A 23,885-nucleotide genomic window follows, 5' to 3' on the forward strand; every position below is an offset into this window, starting at 1 on the left:
TGCACAAATGCTGTTAGCCTGCTAATATCAGTCACCTCAGATTTTCAAACTTCATTTTAAGATATAGATGAGTCTCCTAGCAATCAATTATAATGAATATTTTTTGTATATCCCTAACTATTACCCTTCTAGGATGTATTTAGTGGTAGGTGCATATTCTAAGTTTTGACACTACAAAATTAAAATGTTGTTCTCACCTAAAGGGTTAATGACCTGGAGACCAGTTACATACGTGAGTTTACTACATACCCAATCTCTCTGTGCAGCTATCACAAGAGTTACACAAGTCAGACTACGTGCCTATGTTACATCTACGTCCCCTGAGCCTGCGCAGAAAGCCTCGTCGACCAACAGGAAACGGTTGAAATTTGTTTCACCCGCCTCGACTGACGTCTATGTGATGCATAGATATATACACTAGATGTCGCCTTCTGCTTCTCAGCATGCGTCAACACCGCCGCCATCATGGTACAGGGATCTGAAGCGCTAAACTAGTTCTCCTGTATTGTCAGCGTTACCTATTTAGCGACGTTTGGCCATCCCCAGCGATAGAAAACCTTTTTAGCGATTAGCGACAAATTTGGGAACTTCTCACAATGATGGCAGATCGGCTTCTTTGTTGTTGAAACGTAAGAAAATCACCTTTCTCATGGCTTTGTCATTTATGAATTCAGCTACATCTCGTTTGCCCATGGCACTGACCCATGCATATAAAAGTAACGACTGGCGTAGCCTATGTAGTAGCAGAGGTAAATGTTCTACAGATCTACAGCAACTTCTGGTGAGATTACAACTTACATGAGTAAACGAGACGAGGGGTATGTGGCCTCAACCAGAGCCTGTCTACGAAGAGCCTGTTTACTTTCATTGTATCGAACCTGGTTGCAGTTTACTCATTGTTCCTCTAGGGGCCGCCGCTAGCTAGTGCAGAATGAATGGGAGTCTATGGGGCTAGACGGGTAAAATGTATCTTTATTATCGTCTTAAGCTTAGTTTTCTCTAGACTCAACCATAAATACATGCCTGTCAGTTGGAACAACCCAAAAAACTAGATAATTGCTTGAGATTTTGACGATTTATGGTGATTTTATTTTCGCTAGATCTTTGCCCAGATTGACGCTAATGCATTATAGAGGAGTGGATCACTGAAGCAAGATGGCGTCTCGATTGACGCATTCGTTCCAATGAACAGCAGTAGTCAAGGCGACATCTAGTGTATATATCTATGTATGTGATGACTCTGTCCATATCTTTTACTGTCTATGGTTTTATGTACGCCAGTGCCTGAAGGCATGTTTTGTTTTAACTTTCCTAAAGACTAGATGTGACAGTGGTGCGTAAACATTAGAAAAAAAAAGAAAAAAAAAATTGTTTAAGCACCGCTATCACATCTAGTTCCATTGATTACATTTGAAGCTAATTGATGCAGCAGACGCTCTGCAAACGGAACACTACAGTTACGTGCCCGGTGAATAGAGGGTGACAATTTTTCGGGACTCCCGCGGGTCACGGTATTCCCGCGGGTTTCCCGCAGTACGGGAGTAAATTTCACTGTTGGTAACGTGATTGGGACGGGACAGGAAATAATAAACGGGAGCTGGCGGGAAGCCAGAGATTATTAACTTAAAAAATGACGCTGCAATGCAGTGAGTGCGCCCAAAGACGTGAGGCATTTCGTTTTAGAAAAGAGAACCAATTACAACCCACAATACGTTTGTTGTTGATTGGTAGCCTATCAGAGCAAGACAAGCAGCTGCCCTGTTCACAATCAATCAGCTTCAGCGATAGGCCCTAAGGCAAAATGGATGCAAAGAAACAGTTACAGGCGAAAGTATCAGCAAAGGACAACTCTATTCAATTGCACGAGCTGTCCGGGAAAGCGATTCTCGTTGAGTTTAATGTGTCATGCAATGTTGGGGCATGACACCTTGACGATCGCATTCCTCAATATATTTATCGCATAACCCTGGCGGAACACAAAAAAATGTTTTGTTTACTCATAGCAACGTTGCTATGCTTCGCTGGTTTAACGTGATGAGAACGGTGCAAACTTAACTGATGGGATGAGATCTAACTATGAAATGATTTAAGCATAGCCTACAGCAAAGTACTGTAAAATATGTAATTTTCATATAGCCCAAAATGATCGGCTATTAAAGAAAAGTTAGACAAGGCTTTCTGCCCTACCAAAATGTATGGTCACCGCACGCTACTGTAGCCTAACAGTCGGATAACTTTAGACATCAACATAGGGAGCGGGACGGGATTCGGGAGTCTTTCTCTCGGGATTTTGCGGGACAGAATTTTTTTGGGGGGGCTGTCACGTGATCGGGATATGACGGGAGTATTTGTGCGGGCTCGGGATGGGACGGGAGTGAAAATTGCTTCCCTTGTCACCCTCTACCGGTGAAGCTTCCCTCTTAGGAACATGTTGTACGGGGTCACATGACATTGGATAGACAGAAAATTAGCACAAGGACAATATTCAACCCTTGAGTCAAAACAGCTGCAAAACATTATTTTCTGTCCCTGGCTACCATTCATAAAGTTGTCTAAGTCTAAGGGCTGAGCTACACCAGACACATCACTGATTTTGTGTACATACCTCTACCTTTACAATATTCTTTATATGCTTTTGTTTAGAGCATGTTTCTATGCATAAGTTAAGATTAACAAACCTTTTATTTTCATTTTCACCCTTAAACCATATCCAATTCCATTTCACAACAAAATAATTAAAGGCACCCACCTTGAGATTGTTTTAACCACCGAAGATATATTCTACCTGTTCTGGGGGTCATTTCTAGAAAAGTTAGCAACGACGTTGCTCAACCACCATGGTACGACGCAACTTGCGACCAAACAACGACAGTGTTACACCTGTTTCCAGAAAGCATCGTACCTGTGTCGCAATTCGCTACCTCCGACGTTCGAACACCATAGTTCCAACAACGTTGTTGATGATGCAGCGATACATATCATTGGTGGAAACAGTGGCAACGTGTAATACCCCAACCCCATAGAAATTTTCTGTCACGGCCTATGTCGACATGTTTCTAATCTAAACCGAGTGATTAATGCTGGTATTGTCATTGCCATCAGCCAAAACCTAAACCTATTGCAAGCATATAAAACAGTTATCTTAAGCAGACCAATATGAGTCATTATTTGTGTTAAATATCTGTGTTGGAAAAAATATATAGCCTGGACAAATATCTGGGTATCCCATAGGTTAACAACTGTCTCGTGGCTTAACGGTAGCGCGTTGGTGCACTGCTCGCTCGGCCGGAGTTCGCATCCTATCTCTTCTTTTCATCTCTGAGTAAGAGTAGGCCTAAGAGACAATAGGTTTTGACCATACATATTTATGTATATAGTTACTCTACATCGAGAGACCATAGGTACAATACATCAGTCAAAAACAATTGAATCTACGTATCACACTAGTTCACCTGCAGGTAGCGAGAAGCAAGAGGACAATCTCACATCATAAGAAAATCGAACCTACAACGTTGGGATAATAAGTCATCTGCTTTAGCCACTACACCATTTAACATTGCTGTTGTTAGGGACTGTGAAGATTATAATACTAAAATCAAGGCAATACTTGAATTAACATAAATAGCAAGAATGAGCCAAGTAGGGGAGCAGTGTCTTAATCAAAATTAAGCTACAGGATAGATCAATCATTGAGTCACGAGATAAACATCCACTTCGCAAATTTTGGTTAGGCGGTTGTGATTTTTGGTTAGGCGCTCCGGACACCAACAGGAATACCAAGGAACGACACAAGTGCGACTGCCTAAGGGCAGTAGTTCAAACGACCAAACTTTGCGTCCTTGTTTGCGATTGAGAGTTCGAACTACCCTTTCTAGAAACACCAAATCCAAGAACGATGGAGCGTACTACCAAGTTAGCAAACGACGCTTTCTAGAAACGACCCGCTGGCTGATCCCTGTTTCAGAGTGAACTTTGTGTTCCTGCAAGAAGCTGTTATAAAAGGTTTTACAGCTTAGATAATACACAGCACTAAAGCCCATGCTTCAGTGTTGAGGTTGTTTCCTTAAAGACAGAAGTGTGTTCATAAACACGTCGGTTCCAGGCAAGGCTAGTCAGGTAAGTTTTTTTGTTATGTGCAGGTTCAGTGAACCACATTTCCCAGAATGCACTAGGCATGAGAAATGTACACGTGAGGAGATGAAGGCCTATTGAGACGTGACTCTACTGAAGTTTGCAGCAAAGTCCACCCATAGCAGTGCCAGTGTATTATTTTTATGCACTACACAACATAACAGTAAGTTCATTTATACAGCACAAATCTAACACACCCGTCTGGGGCCCGTGTGGGTTGGTTTTGGGATGACAAATGGGCCCCATCTGGGCTACCTAGCTGGGCCCAGCTAATTATGTCCTCGGGTTCCATGGTGGCCCTACTTGGGTCAGCCCAGATGGGCTGCTGATGGCCTTCATGTAGGGCCCACATGGGCAACCTAATGCTTATCTCACAGAACTGAATAATCCGCCTGATTTTGGGCCCGATTTATGCACAATTTATACATAATTGGGTAGAGTTTTGTGTGTGGCTGTCTAATAAACCACCAAACTGCTTAGTATTCCCCTATTGCTGGATTAAATCAGAACGCTTGTTTATTACACCTACTCCTGGCAATGTGAATGTCTCTATAATATAGCTAGCAAGACCATAATCGGGTAGCAAAGAAAAAGAGCTGGACAGGACAGCTGGATTAGCTGTGACAGGTGAGGTAACGTTAAGTGCTAATGTTTACCAAATATAAATTTCCTTTGTGATAAGGAAAGCTTATTACCTATCACGACACATACTACCTCCATTGTTGAACGTTTATAACCAGCGTCTCCAGATGACTAGGCCTACTTTTTTTAAACGGCAAGAAGCAGGACGTATGTAACAAAAAATGTTTTAGCGTAGAAACCGTGTAACGATGCTTAGTATGCATTTAAAAGGCAGCATATTTACAGTTTTGAACAGAGCTATAGTCACATTCAACCTCTGAAACCTCTGGGATGGTTATCTTTATTAAAATCCTGTATTGTGTGATCCTCCATTGTTTTCAAATCTTGTAGTGTGTGTGTGTTTCCGATCAAAGAGAAGATCATCGGTTGAGATTATCTTTATGTGTGTGATGCCACCCAATTTTAAAATCGTAAAAGATCCTGTAGTTTGAGACAGGTAAGTTTTGCCGAACCATCAGGGGCCCGTAAAGGCTGTTTGTGGGCTGAGAAGTGGGCCCCAACTGGATGGAGCAGCTAATTTTGTCCTCAGTTTCCATGGTGGCCCTACATGGGGAACCTGCATGGATTGCAACTGACTACAACTGAATATTCTGAAGGGTGCTATATGGAACCACATAGGTTCTTAAGCATGGAACCATTTCACCAACGAAAGGTGCTATTTCAACGCTCATGTTGAGTGATGATAGTGAATTGCTTGTAGGGATTATGGATAAATGATTTTCAGAGTATTGTCAGGATTTCCATTAAGGAGAAGATCATTCTTGAAACAGTAAGGGCATTTTAAAGGGTGCACATACCTCCCTAGTCCCTTCTGGGGGCATTTTAAAGGGTGCACATACCTCCCTAGTCCCTTCTGGGGGCATTTTAAAGGGTGCACATAACTCCCTAGTCCCTTCTGGGTGCATTTTAGAGGGTGCACATACCTCCCTAGTCCCTTCTGGGGGCATTTTAAAGGGTGCACATACCTCCCTAGTCCCTTCTGGGGGCATTTTAAAGGGTGCACATACCTCCCTAGTCCCTTCTGGACAGCCGTGGCCTACTGGTTAGCACTTCGGGCTTGGAACTGGAGGGTTGTCGGTTCGGACCCCGACCAGTAGGCACGGCTGAAGTGCCCTTGAGCAAGGCACCTAACCGCTCACTGCTCCCCCGAGCGCCGCTGTTGATGCAAGCAGCTCACTGGGCCGGGATTAGTGTGTGCTTCACCTCACTGTGTGTACACTGTGTGCTGTGTGTGTTTCACTAATTCACGGATTGGGATAAATGCAGAGACCAAATTTCCCTCAGGGGATCAAAAGAGTATATATACTTATACTTATACTTTAAAGGGTGCACATACCTCCCTAGTCCCTTCTGGGTGCATTTTAGAGGGTACACATACATGTACCTCCCTTCTGGGTGCAAAATTGATTACTTTCTCAATTACCATTAACCTGCCCACTTGGAGGTGTCACAAAGCCGGGAACTCAATGCTTACTTGCATTATGTGTGTACTTCCTCCTGGGATGGAGTTGATGTTTGCCATATAAGGTGAGGATTCTTGGACCATATATGTTTACTATGTATATAAAAGCTGTAGAAAGTGGAGTAATAGTTGTAAAAAAAAGTTCATATTCACACTGTCAACACTGCACATTTAAATTGTGTACATCTGGTGTTGTACAAGATATTGACAGCGCAATGACTTCAAAAAAATACCAGAAAACAATGTTAAGGCATTTGTGGAGAGTGTTCTTCCTACAGCTCAATGTGAGCTATTTCGTTGCTCTGATTGGTTAGGTCTATCCAATTGAGGGCAGAGGCACTTTCCCCCCTGTATCGGCTGAAACACGCCCATGTCCCAATGGAGCAGTATCGGACTCAAATTCTGACTAGAGTTAAGTATGACGTCAGGCTATATACAATGAAAGCATTTGGCTGCAAAATCACAGGGTGCTTTACATGAGATATTTTGACTTAATCATGTCTTGAACTGGATGTGTATCCTATCATATTGGTCATACTGCTTGGTAAAATATTTTACATTAAAAACCTGTTTTTCTGAAGTGCAATGTAGATGTTAGCCAAATAGATTAGTAGTAGTAACCTAGTCTAGCTAGTTTGGCCCTATAAATAAGTCAGGGATATGGGCTGAATAAAGGACGACCCTGCCGCTTTATACGCGGATATGGTTGGAGTCTGCCACGTAGTCTGATCAGATCCATCGCAGTGTGCAAGTGGACATCATTCCAGACCCGTTTCGGATTCGCTGCAGAGTAAGTTTGCTATCTGGGTAGAGTCTAGAGACATACGCATGGAGCTGTTACTCTTCAAAGAGACACAGCTAATCATTTCAATTGCATCACACGTTGCTAGGCAAATCATCAGCTGCAAGGTTCTTAACAATTCTCTTTCCGCAAAGTTCTTCCGTCATATAGACTACATCTCATTTGTCACGGCTTCATCTTTCACGTCCACAGGAAAACCCCAGACATTTGCACGAGCACATAGTCACATGGCTACATCTTTCAGCTCCACAGGAAAACCAGACATTTACACAAGCACATAGTTTTTCTCTGAGTCGAATAAGAAAGACAGGATTTTGCAGACGTCTTCACAAACTCTTGCTAGCCTATGCCCAAAAACATCATCATCTATACCATCAATGTGAATTATGCAATATAGTTGAAATTCTGTAGAATTCGGCACCACGAGTCCACAAATCTCTATAGGAGGACATGCATGACAGCACCCAAAATGATCATTTGCCATGTAGGCTACATCTCATTTGTCACAGATCTGGTAGCCTACACAGGAAAACCACAAACATGTGCACAAGCACATAGTCACGTAGGCTACATCTTTCAGCTCCACATGAAAACCACAGACATTTGCACGAGGACATTTTTAAAAGAAAGAACATTTGCAGATGCTCTCACAGACTCTACCATATGCCAATAAAATTGACTACTCCATCAATATGATAATACAATATACAATATTGGCCTAATTTAGGGCACAATCCAATCCAGTCAATGCAGCCTTGTCTAAAACAGGCAAGGCTATGTAAAAATGGGGAACGCCTGGACTTAAAAACAAAGTAACCTAATCAACCCTTCATCCTCTCTCTCAAACGTTTCCCTGTCGAGATTTCCCAGACTCTATTTACGTCGTGAATGAGCTGATTGTAAAAACAAAGACCTCTGATAAGATATCCCGACATTGTGCACTTGATCGCACCGTTCCCTTTCATTTTCACCATTAATTTATTTCATTTCCGGTAGGCAAAAAACGTAGCCATATTGGTGTGGTAGTCGTATTTTATCTTAGTATCCTAACATAAGGCAATATGTTATGAAGCAGCACAAACAAACTGTACCTATAGATCTACTCACCACAAAATAGGTTCCACTAGTGAAATATCAAGTTTCCAAGACGTCTACATCCAACAAAGCCTGTCTGTCCGCTACACGTCTCAACAAAGTGTTGATAACTGTAGGGCTACAACCTTTCACTTTCGATTTGAGTTGTCAGTTAATAGCCTAGTAGGCGTCTGTGGTCAGGATGACAGAAGCGCAGATAAGGGGATCCGTTCATGTAGAATTTGTTTATTTGAAATTCAATTGAGAATCCAAAATGAAAAAATGAAGAAAGAAAGACTTATTATTTAATTATTTGTTTATTAATGTGATGCAAACGTTTGTTTTTCAGACTTTACTTTACTTAACGTGCAAAAGTCTTTTTTGTATAGCAAAAGTCAGCCACTGATGGCCATTTTGGTGCCCAAAGCAGAACAGCCCTAATATAAAACGGCCCGTGGGCCATAGTTTACCCACCTCCGGACCAGATAACTCCGCAATCTCCTCCAGCCACGTCTTTGTTACCTTCTACCGGGCTCTCAAGTGTCATGCATTGAGCGTGACAGTCACTCATTTAGGTCTTTTGTAACTCACTCCCGCCACACATTGTATTTCTCACACAGAAAAAACTATTTATAATATATTTAATATGCCACAGCACCCAATTTTTTTCTGGCCGCACTGCTCTGACTATGGAACCGGTGTTACATGGCAACTGGCACCCATGTTAACTGGCTGCGTTGGTGACGTTTCACGAGTGATGACGTTTCTTCGACAGATGTGGCCGCTTGCAGATTTGTCAATTTTTGATGGAAACTGGAGACAAACAAACACAAAAAAGCATGACATATTGAAATGTCAACATTGTCTGTAGTACGCTACATGCACTGGAACATGAATACCAAAGAATAACTTCATGTGGGTATCATCCTGCCTCCTAAATGAAACTGCTTACATCAGTGGTCCCCAAACTACGGCCCGCCACCTCATTTTGGGTGGCCCCCCAAAACATGTCTGTGGTATATAGCATCTGGTCCGCACGGGAGTACGACATCGTCAAACTATAACCTCCGTAATTTCCCCTATTCATTCTCTATGTCTTCCCCCATTCATTCTCTAGTCTTTACAGTACACGTGTAATACTCTTTTTGTCCACTGGTGGTTTGTTTTGGCGCTGTTTCGCGTTTACCAATCGAAAACGGAATGAAATGTAGGCCTACATGCAAACAATGTAAGAGGCCTATGCTGACTAACCTGGCCCTAGCCAGATGAATTTCGCTCCGCCTAGGCGGAGCTAAGCGGAACGACATTCATCTGGCTAGGGCCAGGTTATATGCTGACTGCATCAGTGCTCAAAGTATTCTAAAAGTTTATCAATTAATTGTTAATAACTAACTAACTTCTATTCAAGTCATATTTCTGGGACTTCCTGGGATAATTATTTCCATTTTTTATTCACTCGTTCAAATGTCCATCCAAATTCACAATTCACAAAGTTCTCATCAGGTGAGTGAAAGTTAGAATGGTGGTCATTTCAGATGTTTTTGCCAGCACTTCATAAAACTCTATTAGTTTGATTATTAAATTATTTGTAGGATATTGCTTGTTCACAACTTGAGCTGTGTATAGGTTTACCACACATTCTGGTTTTCCTGGGATTGTCACTTTCAATAAAACCTACGTTCCGCTCCTGCAATCCTACTATTTTTCTTAAGTTATCTTGATTGTATCCAGCTGTCGGAGGCAGGCATGCGCTTATCTGATTGGTTGTAATGCAGACCTGCGAAACGAAAGTTTACCTTAACCATCAGCATCACCTAACAACTACTGGCCGCGCGCAGCAAGCATGTCCAAGAGAGTGAGTGCGTGCGGGTAGGCAACAGATTGGAGAGGATAGCCTAGTAAAAAAAAAAAGAAATTTCGGTTCAATTTGGTTTGATAAAATGGGGCGCGAGACGGAGGAGGATATAGGCCTACAATCAAAGTAGGGAAGCTGCGAAGAAAAAGAGATACACATTAGGCCTACACAACGCCGACAGGGTGAAAATGGGTAACTTTTCGGAGTGGGTAGGCTAACAACTTAATATTATGCATAGTATTGTTAATGTTTTATGGATTAGCCTTATATCTTAAAAGAGCTGGTGAAGGGGCATTATAAGAACCGGTGTGCGGTGATCCTTCACTTTCCTTTTAATCTATTGACGACTGCACCTCACCAGCACCTGGAAGGCTAACTTTATCCCTTTTTGGCATTATAAGAACCGTTGACAATGAATGCACCATTTATAGTTAACAGTATAACATTTGCAGCATTTGCTAATAAATTATTATTTAAAACCAGTAATAGGCCTAATAGCCTATAATTAAAGACATTTAACATTAATCAAAATCATACCTTTTTGTGTGTGTGTGTGTGTGTGGGGGGGGGGGGGGGGCTAGGGGGGGTTGGGTCGGAAATGAATGTCCCGGATTTTCACAAATCAAATGGCAACCCTAGCTGTGTATGCAAAGATACAGAGTAATAAAATATAGTTTTGGGACTCCCTGCTAATACTTTTGGGAATGCTAAAGTCTTTGTATTCGTATTATCTCATTTGAGCTACATTTTGCATGGCATGATGGCAATATAAACACAGCTAACAATGGTATTAAATTGCAGTAGCCTATGATTAAATGTAATGGAATATTCACCTAAGGTAGACTGTTGTTGTTCAACGCACTAAGCTATTTATGGTTACTGATATACTTCGAGTCTCTGGCCCTCTCTTAGAGCCAGGCATAGTGAGCTGGCCCTCGGAAGAAAAAGTTTGGGGACCACTGGCTTACATGATAACCATTCAACTACGTACTTGCGCCACAAACCAGCTGACAAATTTGGGACAGCCGTGGCCTACTGGTTAGGGCTTCGGGCTTATAACCGAAGGGTTGCCGGTTTGATCCCTGACTAGTAGGCGGGGGAAGTGCTTGAGCACTGCTCTCCCATGCCCACATCCACGACTGAAGTGCCCTTGAGCAAGGCACCTAACCCCTCACTGCTCCCCGAGCGCCGCTGTAGCAGGCAGCTCACTGCGTCGGGATTAGTGTGTGTTCACTATGTGCTGAGTGTGTTTCACTAATTCACGGATTAATGCAAAGACCAAATTTCCCTCACGGGATCACTAATACTTATACTACGTATACAAATTCCAGTAAAATTTACTTGACTTATACAATTAAAAGAAGTCAACTGATATATGTTATTATGATTGTAGCAAGTTAACATGGCTGATCATGGCATGATGATATGGCTACCTACCGTGTTATCTTGCTTCAGCAGTTGCCCAAGCCAGTAGGTCTGCAAAGTGTCATGGTTAAGTTTTTAAATGTTTCACTGACTGCTGGTCAGGCTCTCTGTGGCCACCTATACTGTAGTCTATCTGTAGCCTAAATTGAGGAAGCATTGCTGGTCTAAAAATAAATAAATAATAATGATAAAAACACCTGTTTACATGTCAGCAACATTAACATTAATAGCCTATAAGCAGTGGTGGACATTACTTGAGTACATTTACTCAATTACTGTACTTAAGTCGGTTTTTCATGTATCTGTACTTTACTTCAGTATTTCCATTTTGTTAAACTTTTTACTTTTACTCCAGTACATTTCAAGGCCAAATATTTTACTTTTTACTCCACTACATTTTGTGACAGCTGAAGTTCCTTTTGGAAAAAAGACTGTCCAAATACATGTGTACTTACATGTATATTTTCTATTAAGCGAGCTAGGCTTTAAATAATGGTGTTGCCTAACCTATGTTATTGCCATATCCACTATTTACTGTACCTTGTTGACCCCTTTTCACAATATTGATGTTACCACAACTAGCCTCTTGACCCTATAGAGCAAATGATAGACAATGATAGAAAATCTGACACTATCAAACACAAAAGGGAACATCTTGATTTGGTCCGAAAGTATAAAGCATTCAACAAAGAAAAATGTGGTTACTTTGAAGTATCTACGATAAGATATCACATTAGTTTGTTTTTAGTTCTTTCTTACATACAGCAATTATTAGCTGATTTTGTCCTTGAATGGAGGAGAAAGGCTCAATGACTGCATGTCTGTGCTGAATCATTTCAACAATAGTAAATGCAACTGTATTAATCATAATACATTTCAGGACTTGAATACATTTGATACTTAAGTATATTTGAAGGCAAGTACTTTTGTACTTCCACTCAAGTGGAAATGTAAAAGGAGGACTTTTACTGGAGTAACATTTGACCATGTGTATCTCTACTTTCACTCAAGTACAGGATTTGTGTACTTCGTCCACCACTGCCTATAAGCCTAAGGGTTTTGACTCCCTGTGCGCAAATTTTGTGTACAAATATGGACACGTTACAGCCTAGACTTCTCCTGGCTTTCAATGCCTGTGTTTCATGAACTGAATTTCTAAAGAATAGGCTGGACAAAAGGATACACAATTAGGCAACACATTTTTATTTCATTGCTGGCGTTCATGTGCCTCTATATACTTCAGGTAGGGGCGGTCACAGCCTAACCTCAGTGAAACGTTTGTAAAACTTAACCATGATACTCTGGAGGCCTACTAAATGGCTTGGGCAACGGTAGCAAGATAACATGGTAACCAGATAACATTTTAACTTGTTATAATGATAATAACATTAGCTGACTTCTTTTAATTGTACAAGTCGAGTAAGCTGGTTTGTGGCATAAGCAGGTAGACGTCAGATTATCAAACAAGTGTGGGATAATTTTTATTTTTCTCATTGAATGTTTAGTATACCTTATATACATGTAGTGAAATCTAATTGCCATCTCCTTACTCTGACCCTTGTGTTACAAGCAGGTCAACTTATTAGTGGTTCAATGCCCACGTGGAGTTAATTTATGCTATTTTGGTTTTTGGGTTGCATATTCATGGTCTAGTGCAGTGTTTCTCAAACTTTTTCAGACGAAGGACCACTTAACCAATAAAAAAGAAATGCACGGACCACCTAGCTTAAAAAAAAAAAAAAAAGATTAGACCTACTTCAACAGTATATTAGCCTACACAATAGGCCTACTCACTGAACCACCTTGCTTATTGTCTCTGCACTTTGCTTATTGTGTCAGAGGATTCATATGATTTAAACTGGCATATCTTGCAGACAGTGTTGCAGAACTGTTTGGATTTACATACAAGTTGGTTCAATATTGCAAACAACTCATCTATATTATATTTTATCACGTCTGCTCACGGACCACTTGGGATAGCTTGCGGACCACCAGTGGTCCCTGGACCACACTTTGAGAAACACTGGTCTAGTGCATGTAGTACTACAGACAATTTTGACATTTAAACATGTCATGCATATTTGTGTTCGTCTCTAGTTTATATCAGAAAGTGACAAATCTGCAAGCAGCCGCATCTGTCAAAGACTCGTCATCAATCGTCAAACGTCATCAACACAGCCAGTTAACATGGGAGCCAGTTGCCATGTAACACCGGCAAGAATCAAGCACGTCTCCCCTGGAGTTCTTAGTCGAGCCTGCCTCTTTTCAGCCAATCAAAAAAAGAAAGGGGCAATAGCCAATCAGAAAATAGCCCTATTGTATCTGGGTAAGATTTAACACAACAATCAATGGGAAAAAAGCATATCCTGAAAACAGAAAATAAGATGATAAGTACATGATGAGCAATGTTACATGCATCACGTAATGACAGCTATCTGAACAAATGTGCATTGTAGGCCTACACCAAGCAAGCAAGCAAGCACAGTAAAAGGTACACCTAAACGTGAATTTGCCAAAATCTATTTTGAATACATTAAACTCTTAACTCAAAAAGTAACTGCTACATAATTCACATAGGCCTATCTGGGAATTTACTTTGTTCATAGATGGGAACTAGGCCTACAGAGTCTTCCTGTGGACTCTGCTGCCCTCTACAGGCAGACCAGAGTCACTGCATATATTGTCGTGATGGAAACAGAAAAGTTGAGAGTGAAATTTTGTGCATTGGGAAAATAACCCGATTAACTGCAACCATATTTCACTACAATGATCCACAGACATGTATGAGAGATTGTTTGTGTGAGAGTGTTTGAGAGAAATTGTTTGTCTGTGAGAGAGAGATTGTTTATGTGTGAGAGAGATTGTTTATGTGCAGTGTGTGTAGATCTTTCTGCATGTGTGTGATGGGGAGACAAATCGTGTTCAGAAGCAGTTGATAAAGTGGTTTAAAATTGCGTTGGTATTATACTTTATGAATGTGTACATTTAGCTAGCCTGACGTAGTCATACTCAATTCTAGTCAGAATTTGAGTCTGATACTGCTCCATAGAGCTGTGATTATGGGGCGTGTTTCAAACGAACCAGGAAAAAAAATGCCTCTGCACTCAATTGGATAGACCTACAACCAATCAGAGCAACGGAGTGTGTGACGTATGTTAAGCGACGCATAGTTGATGTCAACAGAACTCAACTGCACGCTAGAAGAAGAAAATGTGAGCGATTTTCGCAGGTGTTGTAAAAATAATGTAAGGATACACGGAGTTCTTCAACACACGAACCTCATTTTTGAGAGAAACAGTAAAGGTGAATGCATATACGATCAAGTTATCCGTTTAGGATTACAACTCCACAACACTGCAAACAAATCGCATCGCATTTGTCGGTCCTGTCAGAACTTTATAACACGGTTGGAACGCGACATGCCCGTGTTTAAAAAATGGACAGAAGACGAAGGAGACCAGCCTGAAGAACCGTGTTCATCTGAGGCATCAGAGACGCCCCGGACTCTGAAGAAGTTCTGCCCCAATCCGTCAACTCCAACCGGTACAAAAACGCGAAGAAGCATTACAGAGGTAAGCTTGTTAATACATTTCTACTTCTTATGATATGACTATGAGAATAACCTCGATTGCCACGTTTCACATGAGTTAATAGTGAGTCGTGATTATTGTCCAATGTGATAAACACTGTGCATTCCCACACTCCTCATTTCCGTGAAATCTATCTATGATTAAATCATCTAGTCATATTTTGACATGCCTAGTATTCTGGAAGCCAGCCCGAATTTCAGTGTAGTGTGAGCAAATGTTACCAGGATAAACTTGTACCTGATGTGTAAGTTGGCCTCTGTCACTTTGTCAATATGTAGAAACTTCATTTTGTAATGGACTAGCATGTTATCCAACCCCCACTTCTGTGCTCTGCACCTCTGTGGGGGGTGGGCAGTGTTTCTCTGACCTGCTCAGCAATTGCATCTGGTGTCACCATATTTAACAGTCTGTATTTTCCAATGTATTGTCAATGCACGTTATACTTATTAGGCTATACTGTAATTCTTCACACTGATGTGTTCACTTATATTTCAGGTTGTCACCCATTTTCCATCCACTTGACCTCCACCTGGAACACCTAAACAATTTTCTCAAATCATTTATGAGAGGATTGGGACCAAACATGTCAGAAATGTCAGCAGCCAGAATCAGTAGGTCCATTGGCATCGTCAAAGAGCTAATGGACAAAACGGACACAGAGCTGGAGCTGACAAGGCCGGCTGGCATTCATCATGTGGCCCGAGAACAGGACGTTTTAACACTGGTAAACGTTTTCAGGGAGACACAACTTTCCCAACAAAAATCACCCAGGCAGGCAGTCTCATGCATTCCCGAATTTCAAGAGAAACTTTTTGGCAACGCTGAATTACCAGGAGAAAATAATGGACTGGCAAAATGTGCCTATTTAAATAATTAAGTAAATGTGAAATGTAAATGGTGATGGTAATTTGTAAATATTGTTTTCGTAAATGACAATGTAAATAATTGTTTTCATATAATAGTTTAGTAGTATCCACATTCTTGAAAACATTTTTGTGTTTTCTTATTGGTTGTATGTTCAAAGTTCAGCGTATATCTTCAAACATTACCTATTATGTGTAGATATTAAAAATCTTTATTGAAATGTCTTATTGTTTGTCTTTAAATGCAGAAACATCACCAACCAGTAGAGAAGTATAAACCATTTTAATTTTATTCAAAAATATTAATGTAACAGAGGTAAAAAAAAAGGCATTTGCACAACAACAGGACCCTGAAGCTACAAATTTGAGCCTGAATTTGAAGCTAGCCTGAGATCTTCAACATTGACAAGCCTGATTCCAAGTTACTTGGGGATGATTGTATCTTATCATCCTCATCCTCGTCATCAAAGTAACCAGTGTAATCCATGTCAACCTGAACACGGTCATCCTGAACAACACAGTCATCAAACAAATTAGTTTGACTCTGTTCGATGTCATCAAAAACCTCATGCATAATTCATAGTATCTTTTTTGCATGTTCCAGCTTGTATGTAGGGAGATTATGGATAATGAAGTCCAGGTCAAATATCTGTGTGCACTGTTCTAAAACTGATCAATGAGTTCATCTCCAAAACCAGTGCAGGCTGTGTCGACTGTGTAAAGTGGTATGTTTTTATGGTCCTGAAGTAAACTACTCCTGTAAGTTTGTAACAGTTCCCTGATCAAAAGTGTGCCCTTAGGTGTGACTATTCTGTGTTTGTGGTGTGATGAAACCTCCCCTTGAAAGTGTTCATATTTGGGGATTAGCTCCCCACAACCTTCAGGTTCACAAGAACAAACAGAATGGCAGTGAGTGCAGCACAGATGTCCTAGATCAACAGATGTGGTGTGTTCCTCAAAATGGCAGTACAAAGCTTTCCGCAGACAACTAGTGACTCCATTAAAGTACCGTCTTAACTGCTGGGTCAAGCTTTGTACTAACATCCCTCACAATCCAGTGTAGGCACTCCAGTGTATGGCCAGGTACTTTAATCAGACCCACTCTGATGTTTGTTCTGTTTGGGCTCAGGGCCAAATTTATTGGATTGTCCATCTGAAGCTGTTTCATAACCCTGGCTCTGGATTCCCGATCAGCAGAAGCGGTCAATGTCAGCACAGGTGTACCTGGAATATATAGCAGTACAAAAAGCAACCAATAAGTAACAGTAAAAATAAGAAATTATGAGTAGTATCATTTAGTACTTTTTAATGACTGTACTGACATCTAAAAAGAATACATCACTTATAAGGGGTACAGTGACTAGCCTACCAATATGGGTATGGTGCTTGAGTACATAAAGCAACACCCAAATGCCCTTCTGCCCTTTTGCAGCCTGACCACTGATAGAAATAAAACAGTAACCTACATTAGAATGTTTTAACAGCTAGTTCGCTACAATCACACTAACGTTATGATTGTACCAAGTCTGAGTTAGCGAACGTACAACGATACCTAGGCTACTATGTTTACAACATGGGATTCATATCACGACATTGGGAGTTATTTACTAAGTCAGACAGTTAGACTCTCTTACCATTTGTAAGTTAGATGAACTTCGTCCATGACGATACCCATTACGTTGGCTTGAAAAACATCGGAGCCTAGCATGTCCCTCCACTTGTTCAGCAGCCAGGATTCCGGGCTTCAAAAAAGGATCTGGCAACGACCGCTGGCTATATCCACCTCGTCGTGCACGCCGAGTTGCATCGCCATGATGCCCATTTCAGTTGCTTCGGCAAAAAACATCTTTCTTATCAACAAATGCCTTGATCCCGTTACTCTGTTCCTCTTTTAAAATTAATTCGCTGTCGATATCTTCTAGAACAGACCTGATAGCAGAATCTACACATCTCAATTCTCCAGCGGCAGCCATCGTTGTTGTAAACGAATTCAACCCAAGCGCTCTTTGGTGACGTGGTGGATTACGTTACTGTTGAGCATCTGTCCATCATCGTATAAAGCCCGCCCTGACCATTTGATTGGCCCGCCAGTATTTGGGCGAGCATACTCGCGCCACTATTGATCAATGCCAGACCGAACTTCCCGACCTCAAACGTTGTGGGCGGGACTAAGTTCGGAATGGCACCCAGGCTAACATTTAGCAGCAAGTGGAGTAAAAGTTCTGTTCTGACGCCCCTTGAGGCCTTTTCCTGTCAGTGCAGGTTGGACCTGATCAGGTTTAACACACGACAGAGCATAGATATTAGAAAGCTAGATGCCGCATTGGGCTCCCGAACGCACGTAAATAGCGCCGCTATCTTGGTGGGGGCAACAATAACTGGAGGTCAATGGAGACACACGTGACTCTGACTGGAAATCAAAGGTGTCTCTGATTGCCGGCAAGTGTTGCTGTCACTCCCCCATAGACAGTAAACGTGCTGCCCCCAGCAATATGGCGTCCGCATTTACGTATGCCACCTAATAGAACTCGTGCCCAATGCGGTATCTAGCTTTCTAATATCTATGCGACAGAGCACCTCTGGAGCAGGGCATTGTGGGTAGTTAAGGGACTCTCTCTCTCCTGCGGACACAAATGTTTGTTTTTCTCTTCAACGTACGTAAGCTAACTTATAGCAGGTAATCTTATTAAGAAGAGAAATGATCTAATATGAATGAATGAACAACCCACAACAGACACCCAGATACTTTTCAAAAATATTTGAAAAATCATTTCCTAAAACTATTTTCAGACATGGGTAATATGTTTTAATATTTCCACATTCAATATATGATAAGACAGCATACTGTACACTAATGGTCTTACAATACCGCAGACACAGGAGAGAGAAGCGTGTTGAGTTCAGACGTTGTGTTCAGCCATCTCCACGTCATCATAGACGTCTTCATCTCCACTCTGCTGACCCTCTCTGCTCTGATGTCCAGAGGTCTGCTCTCCTCTTCTGCTCCTCAGGTTTAACCAGGTCACAGCAGTGACCAACCCCAGCAGCACACAGCCCATCAGTGGAGCGTACGCTCTGTAGAAAGGAGAGTGCACCCCAAACGGATCCCTGTACACTAGGCAGATGGTTCCTTCATAACAAACCCAGACACTGGAGATCTTAGTGTCCCCTCCATAGACTCTCCATGTGTACACTCCACTGTCCCCTGCTGTGAGGTTGGATATGGTCAGAGAGTGATTAGGGTGTAAACTGGACACTGTCACTCTGTCCCTCAGATCCTCAAGCATGAACACAGATTTCTTGTACTTTAGATTAAAGTCTAAAATCAGAACCTGTGGTTGTAGAACTTTCTGACGGTACCACTGGACCCCTTCAAAAGACCAAGAGCCATTTAAATCAGCACTGTGTTCCAGAATCACACTTTCACCGTGAGAAAACATCACATCCAAGGGGGAGACTTGTTTGCAAACATACAGATTAATTCTCTTTATTGGGGAACCCCCCACACATTCATACCCCCCAGAGTGCTGTAGTGACAGAGAGGGAATGATGAGGGAGTAGTCCCCAGTCTGGCTGCCGTTGAGCATGTACTGATCTCTCTGATTACTGCTGAGCCAGATGTCTCCATTGGGAGTGAACCACCACATTTCATCAGGGAGCTCTCCTTTCCCAATGCAACAAAGAGTCACATTCTCCTTTTCATGAGCAAAGACATTTTTAGGGATTATGTTCAGAGTCCTTTGACTATAACTTTGACACTGTGTTCCTCTCCATGTCATACAGTAGAAATCAGTAGAGTCATCTTTCATAATCCCAGTGAGTGTAACCAGCGAGTTGTTGAGATCCACCTGCAGTCTGTTCCTCAGATCCTCCACGAGAGGAGCTCCAGTGAGGAGTTGGTGTCCAGGACCAGAATATTCCCCACAGACATTATCTTGCTCCCGGTCTCAGACCACCTTTCATACCTGTTATATCGATACAGCTGCAGGCTGGTCCCGTGCAGAGTGGGGTCCAGTCTACACAGTACAGCATCGTCATCATACATGACTACTGCTTCCTCAGATGGCATTTCATCACGTTCTGCACAGACAGTGAGACGGGATCTTCTTTCTTCTGCAGCGTCTTCATCTCTCCACTGCGCTGCCCTGTAGTCTCCACTCTGGGACATACTGAGGTTGTTCATTACAAAATGGAGTCTGTCAACACATTCCACATTGCACCCCTCTGGAGGTGGTCCGTCTGGTTGTGAGCAGTTGACCAGCAGCCTATTTCCGTCTGCAGAAACCCTGTACAGCACGGAGTAATCCAGCGATACCTTGACGCGCCTAAAGGGTGCAATTTTAGCATGTCCTCCTTCAGGTCCAAACACATAATCATGATTTGGACTGAGGTTGGCGCCAACAGTGAAAACTAGCAGGAGAAATCCACTAACGCACACTGCAGTCCCCATTCTGAGTTCTGTGTTGCTGTTCAGTTTAATCTTCTGACACTAACAGACAGACCGTGAGATACTGAACAAATCATGTACGTTCCTCTTTTGATTTCCTGTCTGTATGTGTGTGCATGTGTTTGTGGTGGGCCACTTTGTGAACACACACCCAACCTTGCACAACACTAGACTAGACTAGAGCAAGTGTGTGTGCGTGTGTGTGTGTGTGTGTCTGAAGGGTCGGCTTTGTACTTTGTCACATATAATTTCTTTATTACGAACCACCATACCTGTGCTGTCTGGTCCAATCAGAATGATGGTAAGATTATGTTGTTATGGGTTGTATGTTATGGGTTGTGGTCAGAATAAATGACCTTGTTACTTGTTGTTGTGCTTGTTTGAGTGCCTGGTGATCATGGATCATACCACAGTCTCCTCCCTCACCCCTAACATGGGTTTGTAACCAGTTCCTCTCCTCACTCCCGTAATGTTACCCTCTATCAACTTATCTATGCTGCATGAATACAAACATGTTTTCTCTGGAGACAAATATATTTTTGGATTCAGCTTCATATCTTTAACTCTCTCTGATTCTCCTCCTACCTCCTGCCCTGTCCCTCTTTTCAGCCCCTTTTATGAAGTAGATTCAGATCACTGTGTTGCCCCCCTTTATGACATGGATTCAGATCACTGTGGGTCCTCCCTTTATGACATGGATTCAGATCACTGTGGGTCCTCCCTTTATGACATGGATTCAGATCACTGTGGGTCCTCCCTTTATGACATGGATTCAGATCACTGTGGGTCCTCCCTTTATGACATGGATTCAAATCACTGTGTTGCCTCCCTTTATGACGTGGATTCAGATCACTGTGGGTCCTCCCTTTATGAAGTGGTATCAGTGAGAAATAGTGTAGCAGTGGTATCAGTGGGAAGTAGACTGCCTGGCCAAACATCACTGTATGGATTTAAATAAGCAAATGATCTAGCTTCGCTCAGCGAGTTTTTGTGGAACTTCGCCAGACTCGATGTGCTGAATTCCCAGGTAATACCCTCATTGATTTGTTTTTTTTTGCTTCCTTGATCAAGGCTGATAACAACAGCCAACACATAAACAGACCTTTTCCTCGAGAGTGTGTGTAGTCCATGATACATATATGCTGATATATGTATCATGATTGTGCATTTAAATGGAGGGCAGGACATGTATTTCCCAGAATTGGGGCCTATTTCTGTCCACAGGGTGTAATTCTATTAAAAACACATTAAATCTAATAATGTTTAGCATCACTAATTAGTATAAAGAAAAACAAACCTAGACTTTTTAATGGTTGCTCCTACTCATGATTTAGACACATTTTATTGGTGTTTTATGGTACAATATCAGTGTTTTGGTGTTGTCCGCAACCAGAGTTTTCACATATTGTGCCATATCTCAAACATTATTTATCAAAAATTCATTTAAAAAATCATGCATATGAATTAAATGTTATCTGAACTAATGAACTGCATGCACACATTATGCATATATGCATTTTCTGCTTTATTTGCTTAATGTTTACCTGTCCCATGGTTTAGCTGTCATTACCAGCACACTCTACATAAAGGCACTATGCTACTGTTTTTTCATCAAAAAATATTTGGTAACCATGGTCACCTATTATCACAGTGAAATACATGGGTGTCAAGCAGAAAGATTGATGCATTGATGTCCAGAAACATAAGAAAATCTACTCTTTATCCCTAGTTTTGGGCATGTACACTTATTATGTGTCATTACCATACGCATTGTATTTCTGAAATTTTAAAATGATTTTAATAGTTTAAATGATGTACATTACATGTAAAAAGCTAGCTACACTTGCATGGTGATCATTTTTGCTTCTCAGGGTAGTTTTTCGGTATAAATCCGTCATCACCAACATAGTCATTACCAGCACATTATAGCTTGAAATGACATTGTTGGTGATGACATTTTTGCAGATACATGTAAAGTACTCTTTTTAAAAGAAATAAGTTTTTTTTTCCCCACAAAGTCAGTTCAACTTGGGTTTCTAAATTATAAACATTTAATTGCAATAGATTACGATCAGTGATTTGTCATCACCGCAACAAATGTCATTACCAGAACTGCAATGTCATCACCATCACCATGCATATTTTTGCCAATAGATTATGTATAAATTACAATAAATTACATTAATTAGATATTTTTGACAATGTTGGACAGTCTAAATTGCCACTGGATGAAAACAGCTATGATATATGGCATTTATTTCAAATAAATGAAATTCCAAGCCAGGGTCGAGTGAAAAAATAAAAAAATAAGATACTTAAACGACTATAATTCATGTTGTAAGTAAAATTCAACAATTCTAATAAGTTCAAGATAAAATAGACTTCATGTGAAACCATAATTGATCATTGATTGATCATTGATTGACCATTTCATCTTTAAAATGTACATATTAGATGATGTGATGGTAATGACATTTACCTGAAAAATGACAAAAATCATAAATTTCCTTATATTGTGGTCTCAACCAAGCTCACAAGGTTACTCCTATCAAAATGACTAATAATTTGATGCATACCAATTAGTAAAATTTTGAATTTTATTTTTTCAAAATTTCAGTAACCCAAATAGGCCCGAAATCTATACAGTCACACACACACTCTCTCACACACACACACACTCTCTCTCACACACACACGCTCTCTCTCTCTCTCTCACACACACACACACACACACACTCTCTCTCTCTCTCTCACACACACACACACACACACACACATAACAAATGCAGTGACGCATATGTAGGTGTATAGAGATGTAGCGGCTACATCACAAAAACATGACCCACTGGCAGGAAAAATGACATTATGAGCAATAGCTTGTCAGCCATTCGCAGCCTTATATCTGTTGATGTCCCCACCACTTAACCCACTACCAACACATACTACTGTACCCACCACTTAACCCACTACCCCATACACACTAATGTATGAATCAATTATTTTAGATAAATATACACGTGAGTCACAAATCTGACTTCACCTCATCCGCGGACAGAGAAATGCAAAAACATGCGTGAGGGGACAGCGAGGGAGATCATGCATTAGCCTACATTAGGCCACAGTGCTGTGATAACCCAGATTGGATGCTACCTTGTCCCAGCGGATTTAGCAATCAAATATTGCATTTCTAATTTTAGAAATGTCTTAATGGCAGTACAGTATTGAAATGCTCCAACAGTATTTAATAGGTTCTATATAGATCTGTTTGCCACGTTTTGTGACTTGTGTGACCATTATGAGAAAACTCTGGCCAAAGTAATCTAACATTAGCCTTTTCTAGTCGTCTGGTTTAGCACAGCAGCCACATATATCCATTACTGAATAAGGCAAACGGGGCACGATTATAGTTTTCAATGGAACACATACAGTAAAGCTAAGCTAAATCAGTTCAGTTGGCAAGTTATTTTATTTTGCTGTTGACAAACATTACTGGTTGTGCACTGGCTCATGCTTGATAGCTGACTCGTAAAGTGGAGTAATACGCTACCCTAGGAGTAGAGTGGTGGGGTGTTGGTTAATATCTGTTGATGTCGA

The 23,885-nt window shown here is 41.3% G+C and overlaps 1 protein-coding gene and 1 long non-coding RNA gene across 2 annotated transcripts in view; both read right to left on the reverse strand.

Annotated features, from left to right (window-relative positions):
* Positions 1-8,276, reverse strand: part of LOC143105443 (NACHT, LRR and PYD domains-containing protein 12-like) — an 80,018-nt gene extending 71,742 nt beyond the window's left edge. Inside the window, exon 1 of the mRNA XM_076269430.1 lies at positions 8,145-8,276. The gene's annotated coding sequence lies outside the window, so the exon portion shown is untranslated. The remainder of the gene's footprint in view (positions 1-8,144) is intronic.
* Positions 8,277-16,112: 7,836 nt separating this feature from the next.
* LOC143105437 (uncharacterized) lies at positions 16,113-18,031 on the reverse strand. The gene is made up of 2 exons (XR_012983446.1): positions 17,479-18,031; positions 16,113-17,068 (listed from the first exon to the last, which is right to left on the reverse strand). It is a non-coding gene; the product is annotated as an uncharacterized LOC143105437 (long non-coding RNA).
* Positions 18,032-23,885: the final 5,854 nt, after the last annotated feature.

Source organism: Alosa pseudoharengus, unplaced genomic scaffold (genome assembly GCF_046254945.1).
Source record: "Alosa pseudoharengus isolate Yale_2024_CS ecotype anadromous, Long Island Sound unplaced genomic scaffold, YU_APseudo_1.1 YU_APseudo_1.1_scf_56, whole genome shotgun sequence".
NCBI classification, from domain to species: Eukaryota; Metazoa; Chordata; class Actinopteri; order Clupeiformes; family Clupeidae; genus Alosa; species Alosa pseudoharengus.